This window comes from Camelus dromedarius, chromosome 12 (genome assembly GCF_036321535.1).
Source record: "Camelus dromedarius isolate mCamDro1 chromosome 12, mCamDro1.pat, whole genome shotgun sequence".
NCBI lineage: Eukaryota > Metazoa > Chordata > Mammalia > Artiodactyla > Camelidae > Camelus > Camelus dromedarius.
Genome location: NC_087447.1, coordinates 19,333,238 through 19,360,360, shown reverse-complemented (window position 1 = coordinate 19,360,360; position 27,123 = coordinate 19,333,238). Strand labels below are relative to the sequence as shown.

General features: G+C 36.9%; 1 protein-coding gene across 7 annotated transcripts in view; it reads right to left on the bottom strand.

Annotated features, from left to right (window-relative positions):
- Window positions 1-27,123, bottom strand: part of LRRC4C (leucine rich repeat containing 4C) — a 1,085,469-nt gene that overhangs the window by 500,867 nt on the left and 557,479 nt on the right. The gene's annotated exons all lie outside the window — the stretch shown is intronic.

The window sequence follows — 27,123 nt, the reverse complement described above, 5'->3', positions numbered from 1 at the left end:
GCTTGTGCTTCTGTCATCACATCTCTGTCTCTGACTCTAACACCTCTCTCTTTCACTTATAAAGATACCTGTGACTTCATTGGGTCCACTTGGATAATCCAGAAGAGTGTCCCATTTTCAAGGTCCTTAACTGAATCGCATCTTCTAAGTCCCATTTTCCATGTAAGGTACTATATCCATAGGTTCCAGGCATTAGGAAGTGGATGTCTTTTGGAGGCAGGGACTGTTATTCTGCCACAACCCTTACTACATTTCTTCATTTTTTATCCATTCACCTCTTTCAGTTAGTTGCTTTCCCTCAACCATTTTAAGAAATGAAACACATTTCTACCCTTTGCTAGCTTTCATTTCTACACATTTCTCTGAAAGGGACATGGAGAATGAATCCAAGTATCTGTAGAATTAACCAACTCCAAGAAGCAATAAATATGGAAAGAGACTTGATAATTCTTAAACTTCTTATTGACTCCAGTAGCCCCATGCTTCCAAATATTAGAATATTAAAAAGAGCACAAAGTTTGGAGAGTAGAAATTTCTATTTTAATTTTGATTTTCATTAATCTGAATTTTGGGAAAGCAATTGAAACTCTCTGAGTCTCAATTTCTCATCTACAAAGTGGAAAGAAAAAGTATTAATCTCATAACTTACATACAATGTATTTTTGCTCATTGATGTCTTGGTCGACTGGGGCTGCTATAACAAAAGTACCATACACTGGGTGGCTTAAAGAACACATATTTATTTCTCACTGTTCTGGAGGCAGGAAAATCCAAGATCAAGAAGGTGGCAGGTTCGGTGTCTGCTGAGGACCTGCTTCCAGGTTGTTCTTCTTGCTGGAACCTCATATGGCATAGACGCACTCTCTCGAGTCTCTTTCACGAGGGCACTAATCCCATTCATGAGGGCTCCTTCCCTATAACCTAATCACTGCTCAAAGGCCCCACTTCCAAATACCATCACAACAGCCATTAGGCTTTACCATATGCATTTGGGGGTGAGGGGCACAACATTCAGTCTGTGGCATTTGGGCTGTTCATTCCTTTATTTATTCGATAAACATATTGTGTTAGATGCTTTGGTTGAATAGGTAGAAGTGAAACATCATCTGAAAGGGAGTAAGTGGCAGATTCAGCAAAGACTTCACGCAAGAATGAAATTGGCCTGAGCCTCAAGAAGTAAGGTGAGCATCACAGATGAAGCTGGGCAGGAGTGCAGGTATTTTTAGATTCAAATAAAATGATGTAGATAGAAATGCTTTTCAAGCTACAAAGCACTACTTGGATATAAATTATTATTATCTTCTAACTAAGGAACATGTAAGTCTCTAATAGCCTTTCTCTTTATGAAGGAAAACATTTTTATAGAAAATTTTGAGAACACTAAAAGAAGCAAGGGAGAAAACAATCACAGTCAATCCGAACACTTTGAGATGACTGTTAATGATTCTACATACTTCCTCTGATTCTCTGAATATATTTTATAACCTGTAGATTACACTTGAATTTGTTTCTTCACTTTCATCACCTTAGAGTGAGCATATTCACTTTAAATACTGTTTAGGAATGTCATTTTAATGACTGCAGTATTCTGTCATGAATGTACAATAATATTTAACCATTCTGCTACCTTTGACCTTAGTTATTTCCACTTTTTTTGCAATGGTTAAAACCACTGCAGTGCCTTGTAACATAGATCTTTGTTCACATCTGTGATGCTGAAAGATGATGTGATGTATTCATAATAGAACATTTAAAAATATCAAAACAAATAAACATTTAAAAAACTGTTTTTTCCATATGATTGTGCAGGATAGTACAAGCAAATGCCCCCTTCATCTTACTTTTCCAAACATTTATTATTATTTTAAGAGCTTCACTCTTTTGACAGTTACAGGATGTGATCTCATTAGTGTAATTTGCATTTCTCATATTGGAACTGAGGTTGAAATTTCTTCATATGCTTATTAGTTATTGTATTTCTTCTCTATACCCCCAGGTCTTGGCTTTTGGAGAACAAGACTATTCTGGTGAATCAAGGGAACGTCTCTTCCTTTTATTCTTCCCCTTGTTCAAATCCTGACCAATCCTGCCTCAGCTATAGGCCCTCTTCCCCATACATGCCTTGTTTTCAAGAGGAGAATGGAAAAAGGGAGAGGAGAAAAAGAAGACAAGAAAAACTTCCTGGAAATAAGAAAGGGAGGGGAAATTAAAAAGCAAAACAAAACTGAGTGGAATTGGACGAAAGAATACCAAAGGCAAGTTTTCATGGGTGAGTCCCCTGCCATCTACCACCATCAATGCAGTCTGCCTCCCCATACACACAGCTCAGCAGACAGAAAAACATTAAAGCCCTAGCTTTCCTACCTCCACTTATTACAGTCATCTGATTGTTGAAGAATTTTGGAGTATTTGCAACAAAATCTCACACTAAAGAATTGTGGGAAATACGCAGTGAATCTCTTTATTCTCTCCATAGCCATGGATCAATTACAACATTGTCCAGGAATGAATTAATGATTGAAGATGTCAAATCATCTTTGGTAAAGCACACCAAATGACTAAACAAAGATGGATGCAGCCCAGCAAAGAAAGTTCCCCGCAATATGATACGGAAAACCCACTAAATTTTTTAGATCATTTAAATGGAAAGAGAAATGAAAGTTTATCACATCCAACTTTTTGAAGATCAAAAAGTTAAAAGAGACGATTTGTTCAAAGACACATAGGAAATAAATGAAGGAAGTCAGTAACCAATTCAATCTTGTTCATTTTCCCAAATACCATGCTGCCTCTGATTTTAGGTAAATAGAAATATGGTAAAATCTCTACAAGTGTATCCATTTAATATCTTAGAGATAATACCTCCACAATTAATTAACTGATTCAAATAATAACAGCAATTATGTGCTAGATGCTAGTGACACAGCAAAGAAATAGACACGCATACACACACACAATGACTTTCTACATAAAGATTATTCTAAGGAATATTGAGTTAATGTCCACTTGCATAAATGGCAGTCCAGGGAGCAATTCAAATATTTTAACCTGTTGGATATTCACTACACATTTATCACTGCTACAAAGATATCATATTGAGGTACTCAAGAATAGAAATAGAAAATCCCATATTAAATATATGTAAAGAAATGTAATTTCTAATAATTAAGCTTTAAAGTCTGTTTAAAAAACAGGGTTTTTTTTAGCAAAAATTATTTTTGTTAAAATTGCTTTAAAATTCCAAACGTTATTCAACATTTTCCATTGGATACCCTCCATGGTATTTTGAGCAGCCATTTTTCCCACATGAAGTTAACAAGAAGGATACTCTCTGAATGTTTCAATTTCTGGGAAATGATTGAATGTCTTAGATGATTGAAGATAACTTAGCTTAGATTTATAGCTTGTGTATAATGCTGAACAGACTAATCCTCAAGAAATCTCTCGAGGCATCCACTTTCCTGTCTTGTCATTTTGTTTAAACATGAAACAGTCTTTGAATATTTCATAGTTGGGAAAACATCAATGATAGAAACACACATTGGTTTTTATTGTTCTTTTCCTTTTATTGTAATTTTCACTTACGTTCAAACATGCATATAGCATGTGAAAAAAGAATGCTTAAAAAGGTGAAATCTCAGCACCGTGTAGCAAAAATTACAGAAATATCTAAAATTGTGTTTTAAAATTAATATTAATAAGCCATATTCATATATCAATCTCAGGTTTCAATATAATTTCATAGTTTTAGCTCATGTAATTATGACACTAGCTCTAAAAGGGAGACATTAGTCCTACTTTAGGGGGAATGGAACATGGTCCAGGGAGATTCAGTTACTTGCCCAAGATTAAAAAGCTAGAAAATGACAGAATGAATGCTTGAATTGTCTTGGGAATCCAAATTGCGTGTGCTACCTACCCAAACAAGGATGCATATAATGGACTCAATACATAGATAGCTTTATCCCTTAACTGAATAATCCTTTACACAAAGGACAATTTCAGTATTTAAGAAAAAGCCACAGAATAAAAAATAAAATGAATACTGTTTTTGTTTATCCAACCATTTACAGATCTGCCTGTATCAACACCGAGATCAAGTCCCTGACATTGCTCTGCCGCAATCATTCCCCTCAAAGACTTTTGAGAATACTTATCTCCGTTTTCCCTTGAAAGGGCTGCCATATTGTTTTTCATCCTTTACACTTTGAATCTTTCACTATATGATCAAGAAAATATAAATCATATGGCTTCACCTGTGGTAAATGAAAAATGATTTAATTAAAATAAAAAAGATCAATTGAATAGCTTCTGTTTCAAAGAGTCACTCTCCCAGTGCTAAGAAGCTCATTAAATTCAATTTGCAGTAATGTACTGCTGTCATGTTTCCTTTCTGAACCACAGCATTATATTAAAGTTCTTTGATTATTTCCCTGTAGGGCAGCATTAATGTGACACACTAGGTAAAAGAAAAACTTAAAAGAGACCCAAAGATGCACTACCTTTTTATTTTCTCAATAGATGTTAATATTGAGCAGCATGAAAAATATACAATAGTTTTTCAGCCTGTACAACGAAGGTAGAGAAAATAGTCAAAAAATGTTTACACTGTTGTTTTACCTGAAAGTCTAAAGACTTTAGTCTGTATTTATGAGATTATAAACCTGTGGGAATTTCCACATAATATAAATTATATATTTATGTTTTTCATAGGCATATGTTTTCCGTGTATATATGAACATTATGGCTTTATTGTTCTTTTTAAGAAAGTTCACTCCTGGAAATGGGAAACTGATGTTTTTAAATGAAAAATCCTCTTCAATCTAAAACAGTTAAGTATTTAAAAATCTGTATAAAAGAGTCACTGCATTTAATTATTTGTTAGATGAATCAAATAGAGATTTTAAAAAATAATCTCTCCTTTTAAAGACAAATTTTTTTTCTGATTCATCTCTTCACACGAAATATGTACTAAATGATTTGAGCTTCTGAGGTAAATAATACACAACTAGAAACAAAAAATCACTTAAGGGATGCTAGACAAAAAAATACCTATATGATAGGTGGAGATGAAATAATTAGTAAAAATAATACACCCAGATCTTTAAAAACATTCTAATTCAGCAGTCATACCTAAAATTATAAAACTATGCCACAACTGTTTTGCAAAACATGTTGCTATTGTTTAAAATGTGTCACAGAAAGAAAGGCTATTATGCAGCTGGGGATTTTGAAAGTAGTTGAGAGTCACACAAATAAATAAATAAATATACATTATATATTTTATATATAATATATCTATATCTATATCTGTATATCTCAAGGTTGTCATTTATCATTTTGGTTATTCTATCAAACAAGGATCTCAAGACAAAAATAAAGTGTAATATAAAATAAAACATGGATGCTTCTATCCAGCACTAAAACAAGAGGTCTCTTTGGCTAGCTTCCAATGAAAAAATCAATTCAATTAAATAATCAGTCTAGATACTGCACGACAAACCGTTTTACCAAACTTTAAAAACTTATCTTACTTAGCTTTTGAAGACATTTTAGTTACTTATCTTCTTTCTTTTCTTCTTTAGTTCCTCCATTTTTCTCTTCCTGTCTAATAGGTAATTAATAATTAATTTCAAACTACTACCTAAGAAGCAGTAGACAGCTGAAATACGTTGAAATGAATCGTCTTTTGAAAATTCCATCCTCTGTCCTTGCATCGCACTTTCTAAAGATACAGTTTGAAACTGGCTTTTTCTACTGCTCATTACTTAGCAGCTACTATTATAGGCAAATCGTTAAAGGTACTCAAATATTGGTTGAACTGTACTTTTTTTAACTTTAATTCTACGTAATGCAGACTGCATTTGCTGAACATGCATACCTAACATTCATTAAGGGCCATACAGTCACTATACAACTCAGATTATTTGTGTGTGTGGTCTCATTCTATTTTATTTCTATATTTATACCTTGCTACTCTGTAGTTTTCCACAATGGATTCAAAGAGGCACTCAAGAGTTCAAGTTACTTAATAAGTAGATAAATACTTTAAACACAACCTACATAGAATAATAGATATGCATATTATACTATCACTATATAACAGGCAATTTAAGTTTACCTGAGTTACATCCTAACTCATTTAATCTTCACAATTATCCCCATTCAACAAATGAAGAAAATGAAGCACAGAATTATTAACTTGATTTGTCCATCAGGTAGGTAGGTAGGTAGATAGATAGATAGATAGATAGATAGATAGATAGAGATACTGTTTTCTCACCTATAAAACAGAGATAATTTACTCACACAGGTGCTGGAAGATTAAAATAATTAATACACATAAATACTCTTATTCCAGTTTCTGTCATATAGTAAGTGCTATGTGTGGATTTATTATTATTATTATTATTATTATTATTATTATTATTATTATTATTACTTCAGTAACATAGCAGTATATTTTACCATGGTTTATATATTACCTTTCCTCATCTTTAACATCGTCTCTGTCTTTTCTTAGCTCCAATTCCCTTTGCAATATTTATCTATGAAGATCTCCTCAGTTGAAACCTCTGCATTCTGCTCGTTTCTAATCACACAGTTTCTTCAGTCACCTTACACACCCTCATGTCTTCACATGATATCACCACTAAGACCATTTACCAACTTGTGTCTCCAGTGTTGATCTGTGTCCTAAATGCACCCCTAGGTATAGCTGCCTATTGCACATTTCCACTTTGATATCCTTCATATGAAAGCTTCTTATCTCATTATTGCTGGCTCCTACATCTGCATCCCAGTGTGGAAAGAATATTACAAACCTGTATTTTAAAATGTTATGAGACTAAGTGGGCAATATATTAGCAAGTTCTGAGTAAATTGAAGAGATATAAAAATTAGAAATTGAAGTATCCAACTTAGTGGCTCTCACTAGCAGGCCATTTTACATCACAGGGGACATCTGGCAATTTCTGGAAACATTATGCATTATTGCAACTTGGAGAAAGATGCTACTGGCATCCCACGTGGGAAGAGGCCAGGGAGGCTACTAAACATCCTATGGTGCACAAGACGAGCCCTCACAATGAGTGATTATCTGGACACAAATGTAGTAACACTGAGATTGAGAAACCCTAGCCTAACTTTAGTAGCAAAGTTCAGATTCAAAGAAGTGGTCCAGTAGGTGTGAAATATCACTTTATATATATATTATTTATATACCCAAAAAAGAAGAAGAAACATGTTCCATTCTGCACTTCTTTATAGGAAGGTCACATATGATCAAAGAATCTGGCAAGGAGCAATACAATTAATGAAATGATGTTTCTAGTTCTGTCCCTGTTCATTATTATTCAAATGGAAAATATTAGCAAACGAAGTGAGAAGGGAGGGGAGTGAGCAGGGATTGAAAATGCTCCCCCCCAAAAAAAAGGAGGAGAAAATGTAAGAGAAAATTAGGGCAGAAGGAAGGAGGAGGAAGAAAGGAAGAGCTGTTTCCCTTTTAGTAAAGAGATGGGGCGTTTTACAGCCTTACATGCTTTGAGAGTGATTGAGATAATCATAGCGTTTAACTAAGAGACAAAAAAAAAAATGCAATTTAAGGCGAACTCCAAGTTTAGCAGCCAAACAAGGCAAAAATAAGCCCCAGCTAGTTTACGACAATTGAGAATACAGGTTTCATTCAAGCCTGGAGATGAGCAGAGTCTAAATCAAGCAGTGACTGATAACAGCTAATAATCAGGGTACAAGGTCCTCAGCTGTCCCCCTGATGCTGAGATTTTCTTTTTCTTCAATTTTGCTAAATTTTTAAATTGATGTTGTGTGTTTTAGCAATTAATCTTACCAGCTTAATAATGAGCTCATCTCCCACCAGGCGAGGCTTCGGCCTAATAACTTAGGTAATTCTGCATATAGACTATGATGGTTACAGAGTTCAGCCGTGAAACCTGGAATACAGGAGCTGACTACATACATAATCTTGGGCAGTCATCTCTCTGGGCCTCAGTTACCTCAACTGAAAATTAGAGATATTAATAATTCCTGTATCATAAAATTGTGATAATTAAGTAACTTACCATAAGTAAGTCAAGAGCTTAGGTTAGCATCGAGTTCACTGTAAATGCTCAATATTTGTTAGATATTATTTTTGATAATGTTAGTATTTATAATATTATATACACTTTCCCCAGTAAATCACACTACATTAAAAACTGAAATCTACCTAATCCTTTTTACAAGCATCCACGTGTGTGTGCATGTATGTGTGTGTATATGTGTGCATATACACATCCATTATAGATAATCATTACTTTATTATATTTTAAAGACGATTAACTTGCAGCGTAATCTGTATGCCATTCATATATTTCATCATGATAGGATCTAAATGAATATTTATGGTCAAGTGCTAAAACATAAGAGTCATTCTTCAGGAATTTAAGTATTTTATTGAAGAGGAAACGTGTTAACAATTAATCAATCCAAATACTGGAATGTGAACATTAACTTTTACAGGCGTTCATAAGAATATTAATGTAATATATATATACGAATAATGAAGTGCCTTACACACGTACATATTATATGATTTAATTCTTATAAAAATCCAGCTTGGTAAATTCCACAGCATTCCCCTTTTACCCATGGAAATTTCAAGATAAAGTAATTCATTCAAGATAACACTACTATTCAGTTGATCTTGAGTTTGAACCTCAGATTTGTGTAACATCTAAGTTATGATCTTAATCTTTGTTTAGTCATATGCCAAAGGCTAACACATCTTGCACAGTTACTGATCACATTTTGATATAGTAAAGTATTTTGAAAACTGTAAATTGGAAATTAGAAATAATGTGGGTTATGGTGGAGAGGCAACAGTTTTCTGGAGGCAACAGTTTTAATGTTTTTGAGAAATATGTAGAATTTTTGTTAACAGAGAATAGAAAATTGCATTTATGGGTTATCTTATGGACATGAAAGAGAATGCTTTGCTGGACCTTTTCCTTTTGAATTAATTTGGTTGATACTGTATAGATATGACCTGAATAAAGAAACAGGGAAATCTGTGAGTGGGAAAGAAAATATAATTTGTGGACACAGAATTTAAACACGCACACACACATACACACACACACACACCACAAACGCTGAGATTTTTATTGTGGATAGTAACTGAAAATGTTCTCCCATTTGAGTGAAATCATGAAAGTACTGGGCTTAATGTTTTTTAATGTATAAGTTCAAAACATAAAGGCATGTCCTAACGAGAAGCCTAAGATAGAATAACAAATTAATCACATTAGAAGAACCTTGCCCTTTGCATTTCTTTGCTCCTGGGAACTTAAATGTTCAATTTTAATGCTGCATTAACATTTGCAGTAAAAGTTAAAACCCTAAAACTAAAATGCAAACTTCCTTGCAGGGTAATGTGGTAATTGTTCAAAATAACTACATCTAATAACTCAGGAGGGCTAAAGGGAAGGACAAATTGTTGCCACATGAAATTACAAAGGAATTTCCAAAGAGGTTTGATGAAGTTACTGATGTAATTAAAGTCTGCCAAGATATCAAAAAAAAAAAAAAAAAGGTGAACATTTGCCTTGCTTCATTTATTAGACAACTTCTGAAAAGGCATGTATCTCAAGCCATTGTAAATATTTCCTCAACTGCTAACATTATTATCTTGAATATATTGTATTTTCATTTTTGTTTAAAGAACTTAAATTTTTTTTGACTAAAAACACTTTCATTTTCCCTTACTGAATCTGCCAAGTGCCCCAAAGTGAACACATTTCCATAATCCATATGGAGGAGGATTTAAAGAGCTAAAAGTCAAAATTAAGTGCTACAAAATATTTTTGAAAGAAGTATTAATCTGGAGCTTCTGTAGCCAAAGTTACTTGTGAGGATAAGATTAAGAAACAATTATAAAGAAAAAGAACTTTTGAAAGTTGGCATGGTGCTTTTAGGGACCACTTACCCCAAAAGACATTATCTTTCTGCCGAACCCAAGACCAACTCTAAATACCATTCGAGGCAGCAGAAAAACAATTTTCACACAAAGCTATTTCTAGAATAAATTCACAAATAGGTACTACTTATAGGGGTGTTTCATTTCTCAATAGTAGCCCACCTGTGTAATTAACACTGTATTCACCTTAATATGAAGAATTTACCAATATAGTGTGGATCAGTGTAGAAAATAAAAGCAAACCTTTAAAGAAGGAAGAGCAGGCATAGCAAGACTAGGACACCATCTCATGACTCCCTTAAAAGAAAGATGCTAATTGTAGCATAAACTCGCTACACTAGAGCCATACATATTGTACGTATCTGATATATTTGAAAACACATGTAGGGAAAAAATAGCATCCCATCCTGAAGTTATTTTCATTTCAGTGGAACTTTTTGCTATTTCTTTTTACAGTTCTGATCTAAATAAATTTCTTCTGGTGCTGTTGAGGGAGGAGACAGTTCTTAACAGAATGACTCTAACCCATTTCTGCAAGTTCTGTCACTTTTTTGAAATTTGGACAGAATAAATAAGCATGCCCTTTAGAAAATTTATACCTAAAGACTCCCAACACTTTCATCTGGGAAAATTAAGAAACTTCTTCCACATATCAACTGGGCAAGTGGTTATCTGGAAGGGGCATGGGATTTGAGGCTAATATCCCAGTTTTAGAAGCACATCTCTGCCACTTTGTGGTCATGTACATTTGAACAAGTTACATGGGCACTCTGAATTTGTCTCTTCAACTTTGAAATGAAAATTTTCATATCTACTTACAAAGGAGGAAGGTAGTTATGAGGATTAAAACACATAACATGTCAATAATTCTGTACTGAGAAATTACTGTATAATGGGGACTATTTTTAAACCACAATCTGAGTAAGACATTTAAAGATATAAACCTAGTTTTTGGATTCCTCCCTCCTCCCTGATATAAATCTGCCTTTAACAATATCTGCATTTTAAAATCCAAAGAGTTGCTGTTTGCAATAATATGTAGATTTACTGCAATCTATGTTTCAATCAAAAGTTGATTGTAGAAAACAGTCTCCAGGATTGCTCTGGGTGATTCTCACCCTCTAGCCTCCTAGTATTCATGTTCCCCTTCATTCTTCTTCTCTATGGAATAAGGATGCCTGTAGGATATTGTGGAAATGACAAAGTGTAACTTCATGGCTCTCATAAAAGATGGTCAAGTTTTTACTCTGCTCTCTCAGATGAAGGAGCAGGGGAAGCCAGATGCTGTGAGGCATGTGTATCGTGAGGACAGCGATGTAGCCCTATGGGAAGAACCATGAGAAGCAGAACTCAGGTGTCCAACAGCCAGCACCACCTTGCCAGCCACGTGAGTGAACCACCATGGACAGAGATATTGCTGCTCCAGTCGTGCGTTCAGATGACAGCAACATGGCAACACCTTGACGGCAACCTCACTGAGATTTCCAAGCCAGAACCACTCACCTAAGACACTTCCAAATTTCTGACTATAATGTTAAGCAAGGAAGCAAATGTGTATTACTCTTAAGCCTCTTATGTTTTACAGTGGATTCTTATGCATTAATAAACATTTGCTACAGATTTAATCCTGCATCTGGTAATAACATCTATATAATTACAACTTAATTATCTAACAGCAGCCAGTCCTGGCTCAGATCAGGAGGACAATTCAACTGAGTTCAGTCTACTTTGGCAAACCACAGAACTGGGAGCTAAATAAATGTTTGTTGTAAAGCAGTAGTCTCAGGTTGTTAGTTACACAGCAAAAGCGAAGTGATAGATATCATCTTTGTTTTATATTGTGGGATTTGCCAAGCTGATTCTCAAGTTCTTATAGAAGAGCAAAAGATCGAAAAGAATTACACTCTCTAAAAAAACAAGTTGACATGGGGAGGGACTGATATCAATAATTATTAAAACGCTGTGGTGAGTAAATAGTACCAGTAGGAAATTATAAAAAATGATCCATGGGACAGTAAAGAGAGACCTGAAAGGGACACATGTATTTAAGGAAACTCGATTGATTATGACCGGTGGTATTTTTCAGTGGGAGAAGTGAAAATTTTCAGTAGAGGTTTCTGGAAAAATTATTTCTTCATACGGAAATAATAATACTCTGCCACTACCTTATGCTATAGACAAAAGCAATTCCACACGGCTGGAAGCTGGACATTTGAAGAACAAACCATAAATGTTTAGAGGATGTTATAGGAGAATACTGGATGACCACGGCAGGAAAGCTTTTCTTACGATACATACGTGCACATATAGCACAAACCCTCAGTGGGAAAATGGATAAAATCAACTATATTAAAATAATGATAATCTATTTATCCAAGGTACCAAAGCAGAGTGAAAAAAATTAGCTACAAATTTAGACAAGGAACATATATTGCTCTCAAAAATTATTTTCCAAAATACATAAAGAGTGCTACAGTTGAATATGAAACAAACTCCAAGTTGGAAAAGGAGAAAAGTGCAGAATAGGCTCTTCACAGAAAAGGGAAACCAAATAATCAACAAGCTTAAACAAAGAGTGTTCACTCGTTCGTAATCACGGAATTATAATCCACAACCTCGGGAAGATGCCATTTTAGGTTGTCAGATTGGCAAGTTATTTTTAAAAGGATTTATACGATCTAAAGAGAAACCAGAGTATGGTAAATTATTTTTAAAAGCCAGATGACAGCAAATATTGGTGGGGGTATAAGAAGAGCAGGAGCAACAACTGCCCCAGTGGTTGGGATGAAAACCAACCCCTTTCCTGGGGAGAGACATTAGATGCTATCTAATAACTGAATGTGCAGCCACCACATGACACGATAAATGCACTCCTAGGTCCACAGCCTAGGAAACTGCTCTGCGTAAGCAGTGGGTGTCATTGACGAGAAATGTTCATAGGCACAACTTGTAGTCAGTCACAAGAACTAGAAATGCCACAGATCCATCAAGAGTAGGGTGGACTCATATACAACGGGGAAAATAAATGAATGGCAACAATATGCATGCATTTCAGGAACATTAAGAGTGATCTAAAAGGACACCTACCAGAAGAAATCACAGAGTATAGGCCTATTTTTATAAAAGTATGCAAAAATATGCAAAAAGGCAAAGGACATCCACACACATGCATTAACAGCTTAAAAAGAAAGAAACGGAATGATAAACGCAAAATTTAGTAGAGCAGTTATCTGTGTAGGGGGAGGATGTAAACAGAACCATGGACAAGGCCCTTAAGGGCCGTGTGGTAGACACATGAGCTTTTGTAGTACTGTGATTATTTATATTTTATGTATATTATAAATATTCCTTTATACCTAACTCAGTGTTAAAAATCATAATTTATTTTTAAAAGAAAACCTTATGGCATCAGTTTTCTTATCAGAATTGATGATTAAGGAAGCAATTTTCCATGCCAGTAATTCTTACCGTGGGTCCTATAAAAGCACTGTGCTTCGCATGTGGGCCTCTGGGCAGGGGGTCATAGCAGATGTTTGCTATGAGCTGAAAGGAAGCTGAACAGATGCCAAGAGCAGTGCTTATGACATTGCTCCCACCCTGGCAGAGATATTAAAGTCAGCATATAAAGAAAAGCAATAATGTGCTCCATCCAAGAGGTCATGGATTCTTGAAAGTCTCAACAATGCCCTTCATAAATGTCTTAAAACCATATTGAAAAAGCATCCTCCTCTGTCCACCTCTTCCTGAGCATTTGCCAAACCCATTAACCTTTTTTATTTTAAAAGGAATGGTTCCTTTCTAGGTCCAGAAAGCCACGAAGGAGACTGTGACAGGTGGTGGTGGTGGGGGGAACCGCTATTTATAGAGTTGTAGGGAGGTGACAAGAGAATAAATATGAGGATTCTGATGCTTGGCTGTGCCTCCCGACAGGGAAGCAGGGACCTGCTTGAGCAACTCAGATTTGAAGGTTGCTGCCAATCACACAGAGAAATGAACCATTACCTTGCCCTTTTTCTGCAGGGCTGACCCTTTGAGAGGCTTTGTTCTGACCCTGGAAGATTCCAACTCATTCACAGCCTCTGCGTTGTGATTACAGGCATCCCCAGGTTCTCTGAAGCCCTCCCTGGGCTTACAAGTTTATAAATTACTTGGCATTCGCAGGAATGCAGTACTCAGTGGGGGCAAATCTTTCTACTTGCTTGTCTTCCTGGATTATTTACCAATCACAAAAAAAAAAAAAAAAAAAAAAAAGAATCGTGTATTTCTGCCATGCTTCAGAATTTATAAGTATTTTTAAATGTATGTGTTTTTTTTTCATCTTTTCAAGAAAACGGAGCTTCTAAGAAGTTAACAATTGTTAAGATTCTTGCATCCAATAAGAATCAGAGCTAGAAGTCAGTCCCAGGTCTTTTGAAGTCTTTTGAAGTCCCAGAGCTTTAAGCCTTTTCCATTGCATTCCAAAGACTCTTCAAAATATATGCTTGATGAAGAGGTCTGAGGAGTAGGAAAATTATACCTTCATAACACTTCATAATTTAAACAGTTGAAGGTAATTTTTTTTTTTTAGTTCAGCTGAGGTGTCAGTCGCTGCGCTGTATACATTCACACACATTTCCCATTCTGTCCTTTCAACCATCTGATCACATTAGTAGCAGGAGTAGCAGCGGTAGTAACAGCAGTATTATTCTGTATGTACAAACTCTGCCGTTGTTATTGGCAGAGTTTTACAGTCGAGGTTCTGGCAGGACTGAACTACAACTAAGTAGCAGAGGAAATTTAAAACTAGATTCTGTCTAAATATAGTGCCGAGTTGCTATGAACACACCTGGCTTCCAAGTTATATAAGATATGGAGATGTGTACTATTATTTCTGAAAATGCAAGGGTGACTTCAATGCCTAGTAATATAACCAAAACCACTACTCTGTTTACTACAGCTGATGTAGAACAGACATTGTGATTTACAAGTCTTGAGGCATATGTGCGGGTGTGTGTGTCCGTGTGTGTGTACATATGTGTGTATGTGTAAAATGTACAACAGCTCAGCAACTTATCTGTTCAGATTAGGCAAAAGAGGACCTTTATGTAGACCCTGTATACTTCACAAGTTCCTGCATTCTTCAGATACTGTGGAAGACATGGGAGAAACCTCTGTAATCATTTTCAAAGAATTTCAAGTATATACATAGATAGGTGTGCAAGGGCTGGCAGTGATTTTGTCCCCAGGGGTCAGCTGGCAATGTTTGTAGACATTTTCATTTGTCACAAATGAGAGGAGTGCTGTAGGCATCGTATGTGCAGATGCCACGGATGCTGCTAAACCTCCTACAACGTAGAAGACAACCCTCCAGACAAACAATTACCCATCCCCAAATGTCAGCGGTGTTGAGGCTGAGAAACCCCGGGGCCCTGGGCAAATGAGAGGTAGAAGCAAAGTGCCAGGATTCGGTCTTCAGTAAAAATATTACAAACCTTTAACCACTGCTTACTTCTCTTCTAGCAGGGGCTCCAGAGGAATGTGCTATATGCAAACGTACAACCGTTACTGAGATTAGAGGACGTTTAAGACACCTGCTAACTATGTATTTCCAAGACCTGAAAGCGTTTAAGTGAACTCCAGGTAAGACAGCACCAAATATAATGTTACTGCACACATTTAACAACAGTGGGGTTTTTTTTTTTAATTTTTTAACTAAAAAATATTTTCAGAAGCATCTGGAGGAAGCCAAACTAGCAAAGACAACTATCACTTTTGAATATGGAGGCGTTCTCTAACATCAGTGATAAGTGTTAGTCAGCATGGCTGCAGCCATCCCTTACTTTCTTTTACTCCCAGGAGGATAATGAATCTAGGCACTGAACATTCCCTGGAGAGAGAAGGAAAAATTTTCAGTCCCTACCATGTCATTTATCTTCTCTTCCTTGCTCTAAGCTTTGTCTTAAAAAAGCATAGAAGGATGAAGAAACCAGGACTAAAGATATTGGAATGCATCCTCCTTCCCATATAAAACCTATAATTTTCTGAAATTTTCAGAAATGCGTAACCTCTTTTCCCCCTTTTGACTGCCTGTGTTGAAATTCACAGAAACCAACAAAAGACATCGTGAAGTCTCCAGCATAAATCATTTATTTGGACAAAACGGGGAGGCTATTTTGAAAAAGGGCAGTAATTCCTTCTTGCTGTCAAAAGATAAAGGCTTACAATTTCCTGCTGAAATGTGTACAATACCTTGTAAATTGTGAACATCTAATCATCTTTTGAAAAAGGGGAGAAAAACACCACTTGGCAACGTTTTGCATAGAAGTGAATGCATTACGGCACACCATAAATATTTTTAATTCTAATCTTCTAAGGGAAAGAAGATAAAGGTCAATTGTTCAGTATCAGACAATAAAGTTAACTAAACAAAGATGGTGAAAGTTGGAAAAGTGACCATAAGAAACCTAGTCTTTTCTCCAGTAAACTTCTGCGCTCATTAGATCTTGGAGTCATACCTAACAACATTAATGTGAGGTCTGCAATATTCCAAAGAGGCACAGAATGAGCAATTCAATTCCATCTGTCCTGAATATTACTGAGGGGAGCAAAAAATCCGACTACTGAGAATATACCGAGACTGGCTGCAGTAATTACAAGGAGCAAAATGATGTTTGTCTGTGCAACTGCCACGTTTGTATACTGCTCCCCATCCTGCAACAGAGAATTAGGGGAGAACATTTGCAGTAAGAAATTATACGTGTACACCGTCATTTGGGAATCGTTATCTCCCTTTAAACCACAATTCTTGGTGTCTGTGGTAGAGCTTTGTGGACACACTGTGGCCTTTAAAATCTTCCCTTGCAACAGTGAAAATAATCCTATTCAAAATGGCTAGTGAGATCATACTTAGATTGGAATGGGAATCAAAATTTCTTTTGAAAAATGATCTGCCTCCCTTTGCTTAATTAAAAAAAAGCAACTTTGATCTGATGAATTTCTGGAGTTCCAAGGCAATACTGTGAAGCGGATGGTTTGCTCTTGGTGAATCCCTGCCTCTGATTTCAACCCTGTCCTTTCTGCTCTCTGTCCTGCTTTCCCTCCTCTTTGACACTTATCCACTTCTTTTTCTCACAAAATTCACTTCTTTTTCCCCTTCCCTCTCCCGTTTTCTTACTTTCATCTCCTTTTCCCATCAGTTGTAAAGCTACTTCATCTCCTAATCTCATGAAAGATCACACACCTGAATTACAAAATCCAGGCTCTCTTCATTATTCTACTGTCTTACAACCATAACCTCCATTTGATTCTTTCAAACACAGACCTGTTTCCTTTGTTTCACCCTAGGGAAACCAAGTTCGGACCAACAGAAAGGATCGTGGATCCCTCTGGCTTGCCAAAGCTACCAAGGACATGCAAGAAAGACAAAACCAAAACATTTATGGTTTGATTCCTGTTGTATAGTCATCATTATCTTCTGGAAAAAATATTTGAAATTTTAGTAGACTTGATTTTTGCATTCAGGTTGCTTAAGAGACAGAGGTTCATGAAAAGATTGTTAGTGGTACCAGAGAATACCTAAGGGACCAGGTGAATCACAGGGATTATGTACCAAGGAGTCTAGATAAGGGGGAAGGGGCGTCGCACTGGCAGGTCAGGGATCAATTCATCCTCACCTTCTAGGTAACTGAAATTCACTTATGACCTACACTTAGGGAAAAGGGAGTGATCATTTCATGTTATTTGATAAAGTTCTCAGAACAGTATAGAATTAGCATCGTCCCATTTTTCCACTAAAGGAATAGTTTGATCATAAAGAAAAAGCCTCATGTTTAATTCATAAAATAAAGCCTCCATGATTTATAGTATGATGTATAGGTGCTTTTCATGAGCAAAGGTGCATAATCATATTTTCATGGGTGATGTCTCAAGTGAGGCCAGGGGGATTCATTTCAGTTTAAATTAAAGAATTTAAGTCTGCAGCTCCTGCTGCTTGAAAGGGACACTTGGCCACAGGAGATGAGACTATTAATTATAGCAAGAGAGGGATCTGACCCTGTCTAAAGGGAACTCATTCCTCCCCACAGTCACATTCAGTGAAGAAGCCCACAGGACGCTGTCGTCCACAGAGACCTTTAGGGTGTGATTCAGAAATGCGTAAGAAAAGCATTCACATGGTCAGGGTTGCAAGAGCAGTTGACATTGCCTGACTCTTGCCAGCCTCCTCCAACAGCTTCATTCTTCTTCTTTCCACACTGGTGCCACTGTGGCCACAGAGAGCACAGCGGCTGGGCGGACACCTGATAGCAGTAGAACAGGGTGATTGGGGTCACCAGCGAAACAGGACCACATCAGGAAGTAAGGAAGCTTGGAGCACTGACAGCACTGCCACTCAAACTGAGCTCACAGGGGAGACTGTCGGGAAACCTTGGTTAGATTCATGTGTAGATGTAATTTCTGCCTACATTTTTACATCTACAGAAAATTCACAGATGGATATATTTAAACATTGCTAACAGCAGCTGTTCCTGCGGAGCATATACATGTATGTAGGTGTGGACAGGGAAGGATTCTGACTTAGAGACTCCTAAATTTTGTGTATTTTATAGTAGTATTACTGTATAGTAATCATGCACATATGTTACTTCTGAAAAAAATAATTTTAAACACATGTTCATTCTAAAGTAATTATTACTGATGTATTTTAGTCTCAGTCAATGTATTTTAATGCAAACTAGAATTTGTTGCAAGACATAATGCTGCATAAATATTTTATAGATTCATTAAGGCCAAAATAAAAGACTAAGGACTAAGGAAGATGCAGAAGAAGCCTGACCTTCTGGTGTCGAGAGAGAACAAACATATGCGATGCATTTTTATTCCTTTCCACTTCCCTTTAAAATAAAATCTCAGTCCAGACCTTTCTGCCTTCTCTCCTGGCCTAGCAATCATCACCCCAGCTTCAGATTCCCCAACTCCCGTTTCCCGTTTCCCGTTTCCGGCCTTGCCTTACATAACGCAATGTGCCAGGGTGCTCACACCACAAAGCCTGCGTTCTGTCTCTCCCCCATTACCTGCCTGTCTCTGGTCAGTCCCCGAGGCCAGATGAGGTTCTCTCCGCCATGTCACATCCCCTCCTCTCTGCAAATACACAGATATTACCTCTTGAATTCCTCTGGAGGTTCCTCCTGACTGTCTCATCCCTTTGCAATTAGACCCCCATTGGTGACACTTTATCAATAGAAAAAAATCTGTGTTCTCGAGCATCTCATAAGAAATACGTCCTATGATGAAACTGATACACTCCAGAGAGGCAGGGAGGCACAGCAGAAAGGGCTTCTGAGTCAAAAAAAAAAAAGTGGTTAATGCCTTGGCTTGCCCCGCTTTCCAGCTGTTAAACTCCCATGACTCTAGTTTTCTTGTCAATAAAATGGTCAAAACTCTAAGGCAAACTGACAAGCGGGACCAAGCACCACAGTACAGATAGGCTTTTTTTGCTTTCCGAAAGCATAAGAGCAGATCATTTTTCAACTTACTGTCCTTCAGCAACTTCTCACTGTGCTTTGAAAAAAAAAAAATCAAAACTTTCCACAGTCTCCACCGTCCTGTGTTTTCCATCTCCCTGCTTCTCTAACCTCATCGTGAGACTCCCTTCCCATCCCACCATGGGCTGTCGTCCCCGTCTGTGGATTTCTCCATCCTCCCCTTTGCCCTTCCCATGGCTGATTCTATCTCAGCCTTCAAATCTCAGTTTTCACAGAACTAATGGTTCTATCTAAACAGTTGATTCCCATCATTCATGTAATTCTGCCGCTTTGCATGTTTGTTTACATCTATGGAATTTAAATTTAACTATGAGCTAATGTTCTGTTTTCCTGTTGTTCTCTGTCTTCCCAATCGGTCTGTGAGCAACTTCAAGGTCTTTTTTTTTTCCGCCCCAGCAATACATTCTCATCATTTAGCACAATGTTAATCTTACAGTAACTGTTCATTCAACAATTACTGAGTGAATCAATGGATAATAGAAACTATTACAGGGGATTATGGTGCCCATTTCAAGCAAGACGTGGATAAGCCCACCCCGTGGATAGTTTTATAACGATCCTTCAGTTTTCTGTGGACTTGGTTGTGAAACAGGGGAAAAGGGAAATAACTGGTATCAAGAGATGCTGAAAATGACTTCAGTCTTAGGACCTATAGGCCCTATAACTTCCCCAAAATAAGGATGTCTCTTAGACCACTCATTATGTAGCCACTGTAGAACCCAAATATTATGCATAAAATGGTCTCTCAATATATTCTTGACAAAGAAAGAAATGAATATATTTCCATAGAAATAGAAATGTAGATGAATTTTGAGATAGAAGAGACTGTGGAAGGCATATGAGCCTGTTCTCACCATTTTCAAATAGATAAATAGACTTAGAGAAAATACATGACTTGAATAAATTCACTCAGAAAATTAATTTTAAAAAATAGTGCAAGGACCCAGGTATCCCACCGTCCGGTCTGATGTTTCCTCTGGGAATCACAGTAGACGTGACGCAGATTTTGTTGTTTGATTTCAGATTTTGTTATAATATTTGGAAGAAGAAACTAATGGGACTTAGGTTATGAATTATCATCAGCATTCGTGACGCTATGGATAACTGAGTGCGGCTTCACTCTAAGCACCTTTATTCCGATTTGTTTGTTTTAATTGAATGAAAGGAGCTTGGTTATTTCCTGAATGGATCTTTCCTCTGACTCAACGCTAAAACATTGCTAGCTGTTTCAGTTGACTTTTTGTGAAGAAGTTATAAAAATCAAGCAATCAGTTGTCTATCCTGGGAACACATCCTTTCTACGGAAAAAGCAAAATAGTAAAATACAAGAAACATTTAAGGCTTACCCTCAATAGAAGTTCCTATAATTGGGTTTCTTCCATTAAATTAAAAAAAAAAAGTTATTATGGTTAAAGTCTGACTAAACGTCATCTAAGGTCAAAAATGCTGAACAGTTCATGCAACCATTTTCAAAAGAAAAGTGTGAGCCTCACACTGTGCTGGCAGAAAAGAAATCATCTTTCAGCTAACTCAAACTGTAGCTTGCTGAAGGAGGTGACAATTGGATGGAAATCCTCTCAAAGAATAAACAGTTGCCTCTGAAACGCAAGCCTGTGCCAAAAATCTCAACAGGTGTAAGTTCTGATTTTCCTTCTGGATGATGGTCTCTCTAGCTCATCTTCTACTATGTGCTTTCCTGATCGAGTTTCAGTCGCCCACAAGCGAAAATGACACCAAGAGCAAGCTCAGACTTCATACGTGGAATCCCCCAGCTGGAAGGGGTGGTGGGTTTTTCTCCCACAAGAGCAAGCTCAACCAGTCGTTACTGTTTGCTCTCCTCCTACGTGTTGAGACTAGGATCTGTGGGAGGTTGCGCATCTGTAGAAGGCTTGCTAGGAGGAGACACTTAATGATGGATTTGGTCTGATTGCTGTTCTATCCATCACCTTCACAGTCACAGCCAGCACCATCATCCTTCCCATCACCAGCCCTTTCACCGTGATGACCTCTGGATTTCAAATTCTAGCAGGTTATTTAATCTCTTTGAAGATAACAACATGAATATTTTAAGTAGGCATGGGAGATACTTAACTTCCAGGGTTGTTTCAAATGTTAAATGAGGTCATGTAAAGTACCTACCACATTGTCCAGTTCTACTACCACTGTTTACGGATTATTTTAACCGTTAGTTGAGCAATTATTGGATTAAGGCATCCTCACCCCCACTTAACCCTTTCATCAACCACCATGGGCTCAATACTTTCATTCCCATTTTAAAGGTAGGGACTCTTGAAGGACTATATATGTTGCCCAAGGCTCCACAGCTAGTAACTGTTGGCATAAAGATTTGAGCCAGCTCTGTGTGGCTCTGAAACCAGCTATGGGTTACAAAATATGTTATTATGGAGTTCTGCTATATAACTTTATATCATTTTCAGAAATATATATATATATATATATATATATATATATATATATATATATATATATATGTATTAAATCTGTCCAATTTTCTACGTTGAAGTTGATTTTGGACCCAAGGTATAGAACTAATTGAGCCCATTTAGCCTGTATGTCTGCCCAAAGAGATATTTGAGCTTGACTTATTAATTATGAATTTCCTGAATCATACAGTATCTTTTCTTATTCATGAGTCAAATAATTAAAGATAAGACTCCTATGTCTCAGGCACAGAATATAAAGCCCAACCCTTTATGCCAGACTTTATAAATCTCAACTCTAATGCTGGGCTTTGCCCTTGCCCACTAACCCAGTGGAAATTTTTTAAAATAGATTTGACCTTACAGATGCTTAGCTATCAAGAAATTAAGACCTAGCCCCTTCAAATGTCCATTCCCCATCAATGCTGTGACCCCCAAGCCCCTAAAATGTACCTAAATTCATTAAGAAAATGGTAAAATCCAATCTTCTTAGAAACAATTAAGAATTACTTTAGAGTCTGGAATCCTTAACAAATTCTGAGGGAAATAAGTCAGCACACATGGTTTTGGAGGGATATGTCACTTGAGAAACACGTAGTTTTATCACATTAGGTAGTAAGAAAAAGCCCGTATATTTAAGTGCTATGGTATTTCTGAAAATATTATTAGAACCAATTTATTACAACTTTAGGGAAACTGAAAACTTTGTAAGAGCAAACTACCAATGGAAAGGAGATCAGAGAATCAGGCATAACATCCACAAAAAAATGATACTTTAAAAAAATATAGGGAGCTGGAAAAAATTAAAGAAATTTCTAATTTCATTTTAGAATCTGAAGGATTTGGGATTCTATTATTCTTAAAGCCCTTGGGAGCCAAAAAAAAAAAAAAAGTATATGATATTTGGCAGTGACAATATACTACAGAATGCTAAAAGACATTGAACTAACTTCATTCCTAGAATATATCTCTCAGATAGTCTTCAAGATGTTTGCAAAGATTGAGAGGTCAAAGCTTTTTTTTTTTCCTTCTTTTTTTTTTTTATCCCCAATCCTGAGCCACAAGAGAATCAGCAACAATACACATTCACCTTCAAGGAAAGAAATATACTTTACTGTCAGCTTCAAGGGTTGGTAAATTTACCTGCAGAAGAGATTTCACAGAAACTAACAGTAAAAAATTGTCCCCTATACTCATGCCAGTTTTATTAGAGTAGAAATTATATGGTCATTGCCTCACCCAATGTCATTGCACGAGAGAATTATGCAACATGACTAAATATGACAAACAACTAGGGACCCCAAATATGCTTGGAGTTAGAAAACAGAAAGCAAACTCTTCATTTAAAATCCACAAAACACCTCGAAGTCAATTCAGTCATCTCCAAGAACAACCCTGAACAGAGAGTATGGATCAATCACATGATATCCGAAGCTTAGTTTGGAAAGGTTATGAGATAATGTTCAGGAAATTCTGATAGCCTATAATATACTATACCGTAGTTTGATGGTCTATAATAAAGGCAAGGGATATGTAATTTGAAAACTCAGACTCATGGGTAATTATAAGATGGTTAATAAGTGTTCTCTCCCAAAAAATGTCTTCAAAAATGAAGATAAATTTGTCTTTCAGAGGTAAAGAATGGACGCCTCCCCAAGTGTTAAGTGGGCACCAGCTGACATTTTCTTTAAGGCCATCACCATCAATACTTTATCGCTAATCTTTTGACTCTTATGGAACAGCCATGAAATGGATTTTGCTGCTGACCTTTCTGGCTGATAAAATTAAGTCTGAGCCAAGAGCTCTGATAGGCTGTCCATACAATCATAAGAATAATAAAACAACTGAACATATTGGATCCTAAGCAATTAGAGGAAGAGAGAAGAGCCAAGATTATATATTAACCCATTTTGAAGGCTGAATAGAAGTGTGTTGAAATAATACTATCAATCCTTTTGTCACCCCAGCTGAATGAATATTCAGGAATGTGTGCTTATCCCCAATGCCTCCAATACACACATCATTACTCTAGTTTTGTTTTTGCTTTTTAAACCAAGACTTGAGCCCCTCTACATTCCACAGTGTTACCTAGAAATCCACTGGATGACTAAATCGCAGCATTTTCCATGGGTCAACTCCATGATAATGCAGGACCCTAGCATGAATCCAAACTGGATCCAAGCCCAACTTTCAGTGCTTTGTGTGCACAGCCCATTTAGGATAGTAGAGTAGAAACACACCTCCGTAACTTTTCTATTTATATAAAACCAGTGGTCACCCTCTTACAGAGCTACTTATTAATCCATAATTTTATATTTGGCACAGAGCAAATATTCCCTTATAAATTTAGCAGTATATTATTATACACATAAAAATATGAACTTTAAGTTTATCTTCTAATGAAGATTTTGTTTTTCAAAAGGATTTTGTTAATCAAGTAATGTGGGTTTTGTTATCTAATCACAGTTTTGAATGATCTGATCATCACTCTTCTTCTAAAAATCCATTGATTACCATATCAAATAAGAAGACTTTCTGCTGTTCACTGCGATCTTTGGTTTCATTCACTTTCATGATAGCTAAAGATAGAATTTCAACCAGAATAGAGAGAGCTCTTTTTATCTAAGAATATGGAATCTTTGTAGTTTAGAATTCCACGTGCCCTTGCTCCTCTAGCTAGAATCACCATATTTTATTCCTGACAATACCTTTTGGTAAGGCAGAAAAAAAAACTGAAGTCATAAAGGAGCATTATCACTTCACAGGGAAGGGATAAGCAGCAGAAGCAGATGAAATTCAGATCAGCCTAGATCCTGTTTCCATGATAACATATCTCTCTAGCTTTGAAATCAGATCAGCATAGCTACTATGCTGAGTGGTTCTCAAAGTTGTCTTTGAGGCATCATTGAGACTTTTTAAACAGAGAGCATCTAGTAGAGTTAGACTCCTAAGAAGACTGTTGCATCTGAGAACAGGATTGGTTCTCATTTCTAGAGGGATGCAAAACATGGCAAGGAGGATGTCTCGAAATATTTTTATTCTTATTCAAATTCATTACAATTTTCTAATTAAGGTTTGGTTCCCCAAGTAATTAAGGCACGTTCCTTTGTCAAAAGCTACCGATGTCTTCATTCATTCATGTTTTTCACTAGGACCTCTTAAGTAATGATTAGAGATATAAACGAGAGTCATCTAAAAGAAGGAATAAACAGCAAGTAGATGGTATATCCTGATAGACTGGGCAGTTCAAGGGCTAAGCAATCAATCATTTACCATCACATACCCCTAATTATCTTTAGAGCTGATAGTTATACTCCTCAGAGTAAAGATAAAGGGCAGTTATATATCTGCTCCTTCAGTGCTTTGGGATCTGTGATTTTCTGTTCCACTCTCTGACAGTTCTGCCCACAGACTAGTGCTCCATTGTTATACACTTGAGTGAAGACCACTTGTTTTTAATTTGAGTCTCTTTGTGATGAGGTCATATAAAAACCATCACAATGATGAAGGTTTACAACGTGTGAGTACAGAGCAGCCTGTTCCCTCCCTCACCCCCTCCTGCGTTTCTGCAGTGGGGTTTTGTGGTCCACATATCACATCAGCACCAGGAAGGGGGATGCAAAGTGACTCTTACATGTTTTATATCCTGCACTTCTCATCTGCATCTACAGCCTGTGAAAGGTAGAAGGAGTCAAGGTCCTTAGGTCAATTACAGTCCATTAGGTTGTTTGAGGAGAACTTATGAAGATTAAAATATTGTTTGATTACTGTTTTCAATATAGGAAAAGGTTCATTAGGGAGAGAGCTTCATGTAGCCAATAAATATGTATTTCTTAGTGACATTAATACAGCCTTAAATGATTTCAACAGTAAAAATTAAAGTTTACATTTAATGAATGTATGTATTAGGACTAGCACTTTACTAAGCACTCTATGTAATGTGATAATTCTTCAAACAATTAATCCTGTGACCCCTCTATATTAATTTCCTGTTGCTCTTGTAAGAAATTATCACCAATTATTGGTTTAAAACAACACACATTTATTAGCTCACAGTTCTTGAAGTCAGAGTTCCAAAATGGATCTCACTGGGCTAAAATCAAGGTGTTGACAGAGCTGCAATTTTTTCTGGAACCTTTAGGGGAGAATCCATTTCTCTGCCTACTCCAGCTTCTAGAGGCCACTTGCATTCCTTGGCGTTCAGCGTCCATCCAAGCGGCCTGACACATTTACAGGTCCTGGGGCTAAGACCTGCTCATCTCTGGAGGGTCATGACCCCGTCTAACACAAACTCTAAGTGCAGTGAAAGTGAGGGTTTCACATAAAAAAAAAAAAAAACCCGATCACATCTTTGCCTGTCGCCTTCCGTTCCCCCTTTTCAGCCTTTTTCTGGTTTTACTGCTTCAAATCCTTGTTACTGGCATGAAAACAAAATCCTCTAACATGACCTTCAAGATCCAGCAAGTCTCACTGCCCCCTCCCTTATTTTTTCCTGTAGTCCCCTTCACTGTCTTTGCTCCAGCTACACTGCCTTGCTCTGGACTTGGGGCCTGATACACACACTCCTATTTTCCCAGCCTTGGTACCTGCTGTCTTCTGGAATGCTCATCCAGCACCACTCTGCATGATCAACTTCTGTTTATTCTTCTGCCTCTGCCACGTGCCACTCCCTCGGGGAATCCTGCCCGAACTTCAGATCACCCTCTTGTTAATTAATGACCTCATTTATTAAGTGATTTTTATGCATCTATTTCTTTTGTGCTCTCCTTGTCCCAGGCACCTCTCTCAGTGCTGGAGATACAGCAGGGAACAGAACAGACAAAGCTCTGGCTTTCATGAAGCTCATGCGCTGATAATGGAAGACATGATATATAGTAAGTAAGCATTCAATAGATCAGGTGGAATAAGTGTGATGTAGAAAAATAAAGCAGGTAAGCGACGAGAGAAATGGGTGTGGGGGTTACTTTAGACAAAGAAGCTAGGCAAGGATTCTGTAATGTGATATTTGAAGAAGGGAGAGTGATTCTTGTAGATTTCTTAGGAAAGCACATTCTAGGAAGAAGCAATATTAAATGTGAAGGCTCAGAGACGGACTGTGTTTGGTGCTCTGGCCCCAAATCTCTACTTCATTGTAAACATGGTGGTGTTAATTTTCCATCTCAGAGTTGTTAGAGCAAACTATTTCCTC